At 43.1% G+C, this 11798-nt stretch overlaps 1 long non-coding RNA gene across 2 annotated transcripts; it reads left to right on the forward strand.

Annotated features, from left to right (window-relative positions):
• The first annotated feature begins 437 nt into the window (after positions 1-437).
• LOC113933499 lies at positions 438-9558 on the forward strand. 2 transcript variants are annotated; one of them, XR_003523368.1, is made up of 3 exons: positions 438-794; positions 1159-1287; positions 9336-9558. It is a non-coding gene; the product is annotated as an uncharacterized LOC113933499 (long non-coding RNA). The 2 variants fall into 2 exon arrangements; XR_003523369.1 differs by having other exon boundaries at positions 438-708.
• The last annotated feature ends 2240 nt before the right edge of the window (positions 9559-11798 follow it).

Consider the following 11798-nt stretch of genomic DNA (forward strand, 5'->3'; position numbering starts at 1 on the left):
GCATTAGTAAGTGTCTGAACTAGGGTTTGAATACTTCATTCCAAATCCTTTCTTTTTAACCTGTTCTCCCTGCCTTTCCTGTATCCTGCCTTCTCTTCTCTTTTCTTTCCTTTTTTGTTTTTTTGGCTAGAACTTCCTTCTGAATCACTGAGGGAGAGCTGTGGCCTATTTAGTGGACGACAACAGTGCAAACGTTTTCCAGGATCTGGGGGAGTGTCAGAATCAGGAGCATCATGATATGCCACATACAAAAATAGGGTAGAATTCACTTTTAACTCCCAGATGTCTGTCTGCACTAAGAATCACCTCAACTACTGTCTTTTTAAAAAAATTTTATTTATTTATTTGAGAGAGAGAGAGAATGAGTTGGGGAGAGGGAGAGGGAGAAGCAGACTTCCCACCGAGCAGGGAGCCCCATGTGGGGCTCCATCCCAGGACCCTGGGAATTATGACCTGAGCTGAAGGCAGACGCTTAACCAACTGAGCCACCCGGGCGCCCCTCAAATACTGCCTTTTTTTTCTTTCTCAGGTTTTCCACATGCCTGGGAAGTCAGTGTGTGAGCAAGAGCTGAGACTGCAGAGCCCAGAGCACTCCTATGTGGCTGGAAGGAGGACTCCGTGGATGCCCAGCTGGTGGGGGGCTGTGAGGCCCGATGGTGGAGATCCTGCCCGGCAGCTGGTGTGGAGACGTCATTCTGAAAGCAAAAGGTGCTCACACAGTGTTGCTGAATTGGAGAGTGATGAAATCAATATGTGGATTTTGATGGATTTTATGTGGACTATTGCAGATTCAGGTACATGGTGGGTGGGGTCGGCGAGAGACTAGGAGACAGGAAGGAGGTCCTGCAGGAATGGAGACAATGCGATATTGGGTGGAAACCGGACGATGGAATGGGACAGATGGGAAAGGCGTTAAGATGCCACAAAGAGGGAGTGGCAGGACTTGCTTTGTTGTGGGGGGTGATGTGCCGTGAGATGAGGAGAATAAAGCATCATAAGAGAACTGGGGAGATCAGAAATGGGAACTTATTTGGGGAGGAAAAGAGCTTAATTTAAAACAACATTTTGGTTTGGGGCAGTATTTCGGAGGGGGGAGGTAATTTAAAAAGGATCCAGTTGGAAGTATTTTCATTGCAGAGATCATCCCTTGCCTTTCAGAGACACCACCATTTGGAGAATGTGAATCTTTTACCCATCTATTCAGGACTCCCGAAGACAGAGATGAGCCTTCTGTTCCCAGTGATCATGGGGACCCCAGATGAAGCCAGCCTCAGGATAATAAACCAGGTAATTATCTCCATCCTTCCTGTGACAATAATGGTGTTGAGGCAGGCAAAAATTCATTAGAGGCGGCTTTGCAAGTCCCCAGGGAGACTCAGGATAAAGGGGCTGATTGTCAGAATCCGCCTCTGCAGCATTACACCAGGGTGGTGATGACGGCCCAGGGCCACACGGTGCCCCCAGAGTAAAGCAGTGTGGAGATGAAAATGAGAAAGACACCTACATCCCAGCCCGGCACCCCACCAAGTCTGCGTGGATGGTCTGGATCAGTAATTAGAAACACGGTGCAATAAATATTGAAAGAAACTTCTGTAAACATTCTAGAGGACAATGAAATTAGAAATAATAAGCAGATGGGCTTTTATTCAAAGCACATCATGCCAGATGGACTCAGTACCTCTTTTCTTTCTTTTCTTTTCTTTTTTTTTTTTTGGATAAAAGTACAAAGTTGGTGGATGAAGGGAAAATGGCACGTTTGATGTCATATGTTTGAAGACTGTTAAAACATTTGAGTCTTCCAAGAAGTCTGATTTGCAGAATTGGCTCAGAATGCCTGGAATAGAAGCACATACCTGATAAAAAAGTTGGGTAAATGCTGCTAATTGGGCAACAGAAAGAGCTGGAACACTGGGCTGGCAGGACAGCCTCAGGAGGGGTCTTCCAAGCACCACACAGCTTTGGAGCCTGAAGGGACCTTCGAGATCATTGGTCCCAACCCTCTCACTTAAGGATAAAACCCAGTGGAAAGGAGACAATGACTTTGCACCACCGGGACTAGAACAAGGGTTAGGTGGTGATTAGCTCTGCAGTGTGGGTGAGAGGTCTCCTCCCTACCTGGCATCTCTCTTATCTAGGGAAGGAGATAAGTCAAGTACAATTCTTTTTTTTTTAATTCAAATATAATTATATATTTAATTCAAATATAATTATAATACAGTGTTGTATTAGTTTCCAGTCAGGTACCATTCTGAAATAATTGGACCCTGGACAAATGAAAGCTTGAGATGTAGATGGTGTCCCCCAAAGAGGGTGGGGCGTCAGACAAAGTGGAAATGGTGGTTGAGAAACCATCTGGAAGCTTCACTACAGACCATGTTCCCGAGCCCATGTGGTTTTCAAACCACCTGCAAAGGTAGTAACTCATCATTGCGGTGAAGCACATAGTGCCCATTTTGCAGGTGAGACAATGGCAGGACTGGAGGAGATTCAGTGACGTGCCCACCTAGGGTCGGACAGCAAGCATGTAGCACAGCTGGGACGAGAGCTGATGACCCCTGATTCTCGTCACACTGCTCTCGCCCAAATTTGGTCTTCCGGAAATTCTGAAGGAGGCCCAGACTGCCTTCCCGCCCTGGTCTTCCTCCAGAAGTCTCCTCTCTTCCTTTGCTTTCCCAGCTCCTGTTGCTGCCCTGAAGAGTTCCCCCAACGCCCTGGAATTCCTAACTTCATAGTATTCTCTGGAAATTCTCCCATTCCCTCCCCGTGCCTCAGCAAATGTTTCAGTCTCCTTCCCCACCCCTGCCAAGCTCTGTGCTCAGTCCTAAAAGCATACAATTTGTATAAGCTGAATTCCCACCATTGCGTTTACAGATCCTAGTCTCACCTTCAGGAAATCATTTTACCTTTGAGCTTGTTTCCTCAGTTAAAAAATGATACACCACAGTGACGCCTAGCTTGTGACTCACGGCGTGTTGACTTACAGTGAGGACTGCGTGTGAACCCAGCCAGTCAATGCCAAAGACGAGTAGACACTCAGTATGCATTTAGTAGGAGGATTTTAGGTTGGGAACTTTCCTCAAGGCCGCTCTCAATAGCTCTTCCTTCCTTCGTTTTTCTTTTTCTTTTTTTTTTCCTTTTTTTGAATCTAATAAGGTGGTAACTCCAAAAATCAGATCTCTCCCCTTCCCTAGGGTTTACTGTTTTTGTTTTTGCTGAATTTTTGTTTGATTGTTGTCGGTGGCTTCTGCTGAAGACCAGCCTGAGCTGTGAATATAGGATATTCTCGGGTGTTTTCTGATCCCGTGTGCATGCAGTGACTTTCTGATTTTCCCCCATATACACAGTTGCTTTTGAATATCTTAGTCTTTGATGTCTGGCTCTAAAAATTGGAAAAAGAGAAAAATAAAAGGGGAGAGAGAAGTGTGCCAGCCCTTTAAATCCCCCAGAAGTCACTTCCGCTGGAGGGGAGAGGCTTGTAACAGTGGAGGGTGGTACAAAAACAATGGCCACCCACCATTTTGTCTGCACCTCTGAGATTAAAAGAGCCTTCAGTGATCAGAGCACTGATTCACAATATCTGAAGGACAGGGTCATTTTTGCCCACCCTGGCTCCTGCAAGCTGTGTACAAGCTGTTCCAGGAGCACTGCCCAGCCGCCTGCCATGGAAATAGCTCTTCCTTTCTAATGCAGAGGAATCTATTGCTCCCAACTCCTATCTGAACACCCCTACTCTACCCGTTAAACAGAGAACCTTCTGGCTATCAGGATCTAGTCTTCTGGGTGGCGGCAGGTTGAAGAGGGAAAGTGGGAGGTAGAATGTTAATAAACGATTTTGTTACTTTCACATATAAATTTCTCCCTGTCAGGGTATGGAAGAGTTTTTGCAACAGGAAGTTTTTGTTTTTTTTTTTGAAAGAGGAGTCATGAAATGTAGGTGGGTGTGGGGAGGCTGGAAATGGAAGCCTGTCTGCATTTCCTTCTATAGCTGAAAAATAGTTCCTTGGTCTTCACTGGTCCAGGTTTTCTGCTCTGGGTGACCCATGAGGCAACACTGTTAAATAAAACTCAAACGTATTTTTTTGCCTTAAGCCTCCATGCATCCTGATTAGGAAACACCCCATTTGCCATCTGCTAGGGACTGAATATTTGGTCCTCCCAATATTCATATGATGAAATCCTAACCCCCAAGCTGGGGTTAGGAAATGGGGTCTTTAGGAGGTGATTGGGTCATGAGGATAGAGCCCTCATCAATGGCATTAGTGCCCTTAATAAAAGAGAGCCCAGAGAGATCCCTCATTCCTTCTACCACGTGAGGACACAGAGGAAAAGACGGTTGTCTATGAACCAGAAAGTGGGTCCTTGTTAGATACTCAATCTGTTGGTGCCTCGATCTTGGACTTCTCAGCCTCCAGAAGCATGAGAGATGGAATGTCTTGTTTACAAGCCAGCCAGTCTATGGTATTTTCTTAGAGCAGCCTGAGTGGACTAAGGTACCATCTGACATCATATTATTCTTTCTTTTGCTTACCTTCCACAGAGGGGGCACGAAAGCTAAAGAAATTCCCTTTCTCTTCACCTGAAATGGGAGCCGTTGGAAAGAGCAGTGTCTGGGAATTACTAGACCTATATTTTTGTACCATTTGTGTCCCATGGGAGCCTTAGGCAAGCGCCTCAACCTCTCTGCTGCAGCTGGTCCTGGGTTAGTAGAATTTAGTACACTATAACCTCCCCCAGGGTAGGAAATAACAGCTTGTTTATCTTTATAGTGCTTGACATAACAGGAACAAATTTAGTTAACATTTCGGGGTCATACCTTTACATGTTGCTGGAACACATCTTTATACACGCACATCCGTCACCAACAAATTTCACTGAATGGAGTGACCAATATAATCTTGCATTATGTAACCTAATCATTATAAGAATTCTGCAATTAAAATACTATTATCATCACTATTTTGCGGGTTAGAAAACTGAAGCACACTGAAGCTAATGTAACATTGTATGTGTCAACACTACTTCAATAAAAACAAATCCCTGAGGCACTGAGATATTAAGCAAAGTCAGGATTTGAACTCAGGTCTAATTGCCTCTGTTCTTCTACTCTATATTCAGGATCTAAGCTTCCATTTAATAACAACACTTCACAATTGCAAAGGGTTTTTGACTTTTTAACGGTAACAGCCAAGAGGCTTCTTTGCTCAAAGATAAAGAAGGAGTCACAGATTCTTTTTTTTTTAAGATTTATTTATTTATTTTTTTTTAGAGAGAGAGATAGAGAGCGCTTGAAGGGAGGGAGGGGCCGAGGGGGAGAGAGAGAGAGAGAGAATCTCAAGCAGACTCCCCGCTGAGTGTGGAGCCCAAAGAGGGGTTCCATCTCATGACCCTGAGATCATGACTTGAGCCGAAACCAAGAGTCAGACGCTTAACCGACTGAGCCACTCAGGTGCCCCTCACATTCTTTTTTATTTTTATATTAAATTTTTATTTTAATTCCAGTATAGTTAACACATAGTGTTATATTAGTTTCAGGTGTACAATATAGTGATTCAACAATTTTATACATTACTCAGTGCTCATCACAAAAGTGCACTCCTTAATCCCCATCACCCATTTAACCCACCCACCCACCACCCTCCCCTTTGGTGACCATCAGTTTGTTCTCTGGAGTTAAGAGTCTGTTTCTTGGTTCGCTTCTCTTTCTTATTTTTTCCCATGCTCGTTTGTTTTGTTTCTCAAATTTTACATATGAATGAAACCATATGGTATTTGTCTTTCTCTGACTGGCTTATTTCACTTAGCATTATACTCTCTAGCTCCATCCATGTTGTTGCAAATGGCAAGATTAAATATTTATTTATTTATTTATTTATTTATTTATTTATTTATTTATTTATCTATCTATCTATTTGAGAGAGAGAGAAACAGCTTGAGAGGGGAGAGGATCAGAGGGAGAAGCAGGCTCCCCACTGAGCCGGGACCCCGATGCGGGACTTGATCCCAGGACTCCAGGATCATGACCCGAGCCAAAAGCAGTCGGCTTAACCAACTGAGCCACCCAGGCGCCCAAGATTTCATTTTTTTGATGGCTGAGTAGTATTCCACTGTGTGTGTGTGTGTGTGTGTGTGTGTGTGTGTGTGTGTGTGTATAATCACATCTTCTTTAACCATTCATCTGTCGATGGACATCTGGGCTCTTTCCATAGTTTGGCTATTGTGGACATTGCTGCTATAAACATTGGGGTGCAGGTGGCACTTCAGATCACTACATCTGTATCTTTGGGGTAAATACCCAGTAGTGCAATTACTGGGTCATTGGGTAGCTCTATTTTCAACCTTTTGAGGAACCTCCATACTGTTTTCCAGAGTGGCTGCACCAGCTTGCATTCCCCACTAACATCATAGGAGGGTTCCCCTTTCTCAGCATCCTCGCCAACATCTGTCATTTCCTGACTTGTTGATTTTAGCCATTCTGACAGGTGGGAGGTTACATCTCATTTTAGTTTTGATTTGTATTTCCCTGATGATGAGTGATGATGAGCATTTTTTCACGTGTCTATTGGCCATTTGAATGTCTTCTTTGGAGAAATGTCTGTTCATGTCTTCTGCCCATTTCTTGACTGGATAATTTGTTCTTTGGGTGTTGAGTTTGATAAGTTCTTTAGAGATTTTGGATACTAGCCCTTTATCTGATATGTCATTTGCAAATATCTTCTCTCATTCTGTCAGTTGTCTTTTGGTTTTATCTACTGTTTCCTTTGCTGTGCAAAAGCTTTTTATCTTGATGGAGTCCTAATATTTCATTTTTGCCTTTGTTTCCCTTGCCTTTGGAGATGTGTCTAGCAAGAAGTTGCTGCGGCCGAGGTCACAGAGATTACTATGTGTTCTCCTCTAGGATTTTGATAGATTCTTGTCTCACATTTAGGTCTTTCATCCATTTTGAATTTGTTTTTGTTTATGTTGTAAAAGAGTGGTCCAGTTTCATTTTTCTGCATGTCATTGTCCAGTTTTCCCAACACCATTTGTTGAAGAGACTGTCTTTTTTCCACTGAATCTTCTTTCCTGCTTTGTCAAAGATGAGTTGACCATAGAGTTGAGGGTCCATTTCTGGGTTCTCTATTCTGTTCCACTGATCTATGTGTCTGTTTTTGTGCCAGGACCATACTGTCTTGATGATTATAGCTTTGTAATAGAGCTTGAGGGCCTTTTTTCTTTTTTAAATCCACTTTGTCATCCTATGTCTTTTGACTGGAGCACTTAGTCCATTTACATTTAAAGTAATTATTGATAGATATGCACTTATCACCATTTTGTTACTTGTTTTGTGGTTATTTCTAGAGTTTTTCTCTGATCCTTTCCTCTCTTGCTCTCTTTCATGGTTTGCTGGTTTTCTTTAGTGATCTACTTGGATTTGCTTCTCCTTATCGTTTGCATATGTATTACTGGTTTTTCATTTATGGCTATCACTAGGTTTGTATATAACATCCTCTGCATATAGTAGTCTATATTAAGTTGATGGTCATTTAAGTTTGAACCCATTCTTTAAGGAGCCACAGATTCTTTTTTTTTTATTTTTTATTGTTATGTTAATCACCATATATTACATCATTTGTTTTTGATGTAGTGTTCCATGATTCATTGTTTGTTCATAAGGAACCACAGATTCTTAAAAGGAAGCTCCAATGGATATTGATTGGCAAGGGGAAAAAATCTTGTCCTTGAGATGTTTATCTCTAGAACCATCCCTCCAGAACCCATCTGTCCCCTAGTACTTGGCCCCGTTTACCCTGACTGGTGGGCTGTTTCAGGGTTTGCTCCCCTCCTGGGTTCAGATGCTCTATTTCTCCCACTCAGCTAGAGACTTCTGTGAAGTCAGCACCATTATTTAGCCCCTTAAATACATGTTGTACTGGCCCCCAGGATACCCTGTGAACAAGATATGCCTTTTCTGTTTCTTCTAGGAACTTAAAATCTAGCGGCAGGGTGGGGGGATGAAGAAGTAAGCAGTTTTTAGGAGGATATTCACCCAAGTGATTATAGGGTGCTAGGCAAGCACATGGTGGTGTCATGGAACTCAACCTTGGCGAGCTGGGGAACTCGGGCTATAGGAAGTGGTATCTGTGCAGAGACCACAGGATGAGTAGGCTAGCGTGGGGTGGGGCAGAAGGAACCACCTAAACAAAGCCTCGGAGACCACAGAGAACATTTTAGATTTAGAGACTAGAGTTTTCTTTGATCCTGAGCTGCAATATTCCAGGAAAAAAATCCACCCGTCCTTCCACCACCATTCCTCAATTTCATTTTTTTTTTTTTAAAGTTTTATTTATTTATTTGAGAGAGAGAATGAGAGACAGAGAGTACAAGAGGGAAGAGGGTCAGAGGGAGAAGCAGACTCCCCGCCGAGCAGGGAGCCCGATGTGGGACTCGATCCCGGGACTCCAGGATCATGACCTGAGCCGAAGGCAGTCGCTTAACCAACTGAGCCACCCAGGTGCCCCCTCAATTTCATTTAAGAAGGCCACTGTACTTATTCTCTGGCTCTAAGATCAGACCCTCCATCTCCTCCCCCGCCCCCCCACCGGTAGTGTTTCCAGGCCTATCAGGCACCAACTCCTACTGAGATGGGTTAGTCCTTTAGTAACTGATGGGCTCTATGGCACACCTGCTTCATACAGAATTTAGCCTCAAAACAATAATACCACCTGTGGGAGCTGTCAGTGTATTTATCTGGCATATATTTTTACTCAGTGACAACTGAGTGCTCAGAAGTAGGCTATGATACTCAGCTTACATTTTTTGTGTGTGTGTGTGTGTGTGTGTGTGGAGAAAACACATAAAGAACATCCCCGTTGGCTTTTACTCAATTATCATGTTGCCTCTTAACCTTCACATGGCTAATAGTAAGCAAATCCTATATATATTTTTTTCTCTTAAATATTTCATTGCAATCCCCAACTGAAGTTTTTTTTTTTGTACTTCTTTGATAGGTTTGATTAATGTCTTTAGAAAAAAGAAAGATTAATTTTTCTCACCCCATAATTAGCATTACTGCAGTGGGAGACAAGCTGGAACCCATGAAAGCAAGTCTTGGACAAGGGCTTCAGCTGGTGTGTGACCCCCACGCCTGTTAATTAGGGCAGCCTCACTTGCATTGAATCTTCAAGTCTGTTCTAGTCCTTTGCAGCTAACGATAAAATTCCTTCTATTTTCCCCTATGCCCGGAGAGGTCTCTCTCCAAATGTCCTGTCTATTGTCCCCAAAGCAAAAAGAGTCCTCACAGTGTGAAATATTGCACGCACTTTTTCTGCTTTTCTTTTTCTTTCTTCTCCCCCCAGGTTTTGCAAAGTAACTCTGAAACCAACTTCGGCAGTGAAGTGAATCGGCCCAAGGGATATTTTTTACCCTGAAAAAACACAAACTCCCCTAAGAACTGAAGAGCTTCTTTTTGCAGAGCTATCTTATTGTTCTTTGGGACTGATGGACTGTCAGTCTTTTCTGCCAGAAACAGAAATGCTAATCGGGCCATCAGCGTGATGGGATTGGGGACTCACACTTCCACGCTTGGCTTAGGCCCACGTGGACAACAGTTTTGCTGAATCTTGTTTTTGTAGGTCCTTCTGCAGATGCGGTCAGTTAGAAATTTGGGCAATCGAGAGAATGTTGCTTTAACTGAGCTCATTGTAGTACATTTTTCACCAAATTACATTAGCATATAAAACTTGGATTATTGTTTTCTTCTTTACTTGTGGTTTCTGGGCAAAAGTTCAGTTTACAGAAAAGCAAAGAGAACATCCACACACTTGAATGGAGAGTCATTCCTTTCTTTATTTTCTTTACTTTAGAGACGGGTGACATGGTCCAGGAAAGTACCAAGTGTGACTTGGTACTCTGATTTTCTCCACCTAACACCTGCATCAGGCTGTACTCAAGTCTTCCGTGGTACAGGCCTTCCAATTTGAATCCAAAATAGAGGGGGAGGAACAGGCATTTGCCAGGGCAACTGAGTACCCGCCCTCTGTGAAGCACCTGATGACGTGTCAGGCAATAGATGGCACCGTGCTTACAATACCTCCTCTGGTAGATAATGTCCTCATTTGGCAGATGAGGAAATTGAGGCTTGTTGAGGTTGAGGGGTTTGTTCCAGGTCACCTCAAAGCAAATGCAAGATCGATGGCTATTCACTTTGGAAAATGATCTAGTGGATCCTCTAAAGGTTAAACACAGAGTTACCAAATGACCCAGAAATTTGACTCCTTAAGTATAGACCCAAGAGAAATGAAAACATACGTCCCTACAAACACTTGTACACTGCTGTTCATAGCAGCATTATTCATCAGAGCCAAAAAGTGGAAGCAACTCCAAAATCCATCAATTAATGAAGGGATAAATAAGGTGGGGTCTACCCACACAGTGGAATATTATTTGTGGTGAAAAGAAACAAAGTATTGATCCTTGCTAAGCCTGGGTGAACCTTGAAAACATTGTGCTAAGTAGAATAAGTCAGTCATAAAGGACCACATATTGCATGAGCACATTTACACAAAATGTGCAGAATATAGAGGAAATAGATTAATGGTTGTCAGGGGATGGTTGGGGGAGTGTGGGAGAAACAGAGAGTGACTGCTAATGGTTACAGAGCTTCATTTTGTGTGATGAAAAGTCTCCCAGAAGTGATTCTAAGTTTGGTTCTAAATTGGTTCTAAAAAAGAATTGGTTTTAAAGTTGATTGCCATGATGGTCGTACAATCCTGTGAATATACTAAAAACCACTGAATTGTATCCTTTAAATGGGTGCATGGTATGCTGTGTGAATTACATCTCAATAAAGTTATAAGAAAATTAGTGGCTACTGTCCACTGTTCTCATGGAGAGGCAATGCCGCTCAGATTGGGGAGTGACCCCAGATGCTCCTGACGATAGAAACCCATGTACCAAATAACAATAGCCACATCCAGCTTTCAAGGACTTACTAAATGCCTGGCACTGTGCTAAGTACTTTATATGCATCATCTAATTTAATCATCACGTAACCCCATGAGCTCAGTGTTACTCTTACTCTCATTTTCTAGGAGAGGACACTGAGGCTTAGAGAAGCTTAGTAATTTTCTCAAGGTCATGTGTCTAGTAATTACTGCAGCTGCCTCCTACTGAATAAAAACCCTGGAAACAACTGGTTTGGTTGTTTTGTTTTGTTTTGTTTGGTTTGGTTTGGTTTGTTTTTTGTCTAAGTCCTGGCATTGTATAGTAATGGCTAAGAGAGTTGGATCCAAAGGTAGATGGCCTGGACTTGAATCAGAATTCTGTCTCCTGGGTCCTGCATAAATGTGAGCAAGCTGTTTAAACTCTGTACTCCACGGAGAAAGACAGAGTTGGAGATTAAGTAACACGCGAGAAGCATGTGGGGCAGTGCCTGGCACATAGGGAGGGCACAATACATGTGAGCAATTATTATATGCATTCTCTTGTAGGGCTGGAGGGGTGGAAGTACAGCAAAAGATAAGTCGCAGCTGGTGCTTCAGCTGCAGTCCAGTGCGGAAGACAAATGTAGACCCAAATGGGAAACAATGGCGAAAGCAGGCAGGAGGCTGAGCCGCATCTTGGAGGCGGAGTGACTCGTCATTGATGAAGGCCCTTCAAGCCTGTGGTCCTGGATCTTTGGTCTTTCTGGCGCTGGTAGGAGCGTGTTTACAGCTGCAGGATTTTCCTTCCTTTCCCTCAGGTTTCACACATACACAAGAATTATGAAATCTGGTTGGGAGTTTCATGATTGTGTTTTTCCTGACAGCTTGGTCCAATTT

This window comes from Zalophus californianus, chromosome 10 (genome assembly GCF_009762305.2).
Source record: "Zalophus californianus isolate mZalCal1 chromosome 10, mZalCal1.pri.v2, whole genome shotgun sequence".
Classification (NCBI taxonomy): Eukaryota; Metazoa; Chordata; class Mammalia; order Carnivora; family Otariidae; genus Zalophus; species Zalophus californianus.